The sequence below is a fragment of the Myzus persicae genome, unplaced genomic scaffold, assembly GCF_001856785.1.
Source record: "Myzus persicae strain clone G006 unplaced genomic scaffold, MPER_G0061.0, whole genome shotgun sequence".
Lineage (NCBI taxonomy): Eukaryota > Metazoa > Arthropoda > Insecta > Hemiptera > Aphididae > Myzus > Myzus persicae.
Genome location: NW_019104021.1, coordinates 122,508 through 124,789, shown reverse-complemented (window position 1 = coordinate 124,789; position 2,282 = coordinate 122,508).

The window sequence follows — 2,282 nt, the reverse complement described above, 5'->3', positions numbered from 1 at the left end:
ATATTATTCGTTATATATATCACACATAAAATAGTACATTTATATTTTATACTGAATTACGACGTATTATTATACGATATTACTGTATTATTTATACGTATACTTATATCGCAGCCTAGTTTTAAATTTGTCATTATTATATATTTGTTTTTATTGCTGTGCCCTTTTGCGCATATACCTACCTGTAATACATTGTCCTAACTTCTAATGTCTCCACGGACTCCATGGGCGCAATTTAAATTTTCAACTCGTAAGTGCTGGACGATTTAAGTAGAACAGACCCGCGGGGGCTGCCTGTTTAAATAATATATACTCTGAATACAACATTTTTCTCTCGGTCCTCTTCCCATCATAACACGCACTTACGGGTTATTAAAATTACATACACAAAGAAAAAACAAAATACAAACGTGAACATAACAGTTTATATACATATCAATATCCAATATTATAATTTTCTATTATGTATTCTCATTCTAGACCGAAGTATATGTAAGCTGCATCATATTACCCAATATGTATAAAATCTGTATGAAATATATACCTTTTTTTTTCATTCTCACATATTATTATGTTGAAGTTTATAAAATACTTAAATAGATAAAATATAGGATCAATGATCCAGTGATATCCATTGCAACAAATGAAGATATAAAATGCTCAGCTATTATGTTGACTGGAAGTTTGAAATCATTTTTTTATTTTTTTTTTATACAATTAAGATATTTACAATCTATTCGTATTTAGAACAATAAGCAAATATGTGTGTGAGAGAGAGAGAGAGAGAGGAGTTACACGTGAAACAGGAAAGAAGCCCCACATTACTTCATTAGTCACATAACATGTCTACGTCACTACCTATTTTGAGTTAATTACTTTTAAAACTAAATTAGTTTAATGACCATTTAAAAGATCACGACACTATCTTGGCATAGCCGTCTTTTGGGATTTACTGGGATGGAGTTGGAAAGGTTTATAATTTTTTTATAAAAGGGTAATATTGGAAAGGTAGTTTGTTATGAAATCTTTTGTACAGAAAAATTTGGCTTCGTCAAGTATCGTTGTTATTTTTAAGTCATTATGGAGTGTAAGATTAAAAACAAATGAAGAGGTTTTAGTTATTTTTCTTAGGGAAATATTTTGAAAAGTTTAAATTTTTATATATTTGATTTTTTTGCACTACCCCAGTTCTGAAACCCATGGGTCCAAATGGGCTTTAAAAGTGTATTAAATTCTAGCAATTTGATGTTTGTGAGTGTATTTCAGTGTATCAGTGTGCTCATCATGAGTAGAAGATTATTTAGTTAAAACCATACTTAAATTAGATACATGGAAAAATAGATAATTAAATATTAGCAAGATACAGCGTAGAGAAAGTATCGTAAAAAAATGTACACGATACCTCTTTATATTTAAATGCACTTATGATAATACTTATTTTACAAAACAACGAATTATTAGATAGGTTGGTATTATTTTTTTTAATTACGGATTGTTCTGATGAATATTAAATATAATGAGTAATAAAGACGTCATAGAAAAATGTAATATATCATAGGGCATATCTTCAAGCATTTTGAAAGTTGACATAGTTCAAAATGAAGTCCACGTGTATTTTTAAATAAAACGTACTAGTCTATAAAGTAAAATTAACCATATAAAAAACAGAAAATAAAAATCTGCTTTAATAAAGTTAAACTTCAGAACAGCAAATATAAATTATCAAACATAAATAACCCAAGTTTTTTAATTAAATTAAAAAATATATTTATAATACTAATAAGGTGGTCTACTGTAGAGTATAGGTGTGTACTGTGTACCTCGTCCTTGAGTAGATCACTGTAATGGATCAATTAAATTCGAATTCAATGATAAATAAATTAACCTTTCGAGTTATTTATTATTTTAGATTTTGAGCGGAGCAATGAATGTATTGATTTTACAATGATGTGTATTTTTATATATTTTTTTTTTTTGTTTTTTGTGTGTGTCTGTCATCGCGGTTTCTTGCAGTAAAAGTTCTTCATTTTCTTCAACAGTAACTTTTCTGGTAGAAATGTGAATCTAGTTGGTGCATTCGGGAGGTCAAAATTTAAAATTTACAATAATTTTCAAAAGCAACAGGAAAAACAAACAACAAATTAAGGAAAACCGGGAATTTTCACGCAAAACTGGTTTTCCAAAAAATGGATATTGTGTACTCTGACAAAATATGACAGTAGGTACATGACATTTTCACTGAATATTTATGTTAGTATTTTCTATACACCATAACATTTTCA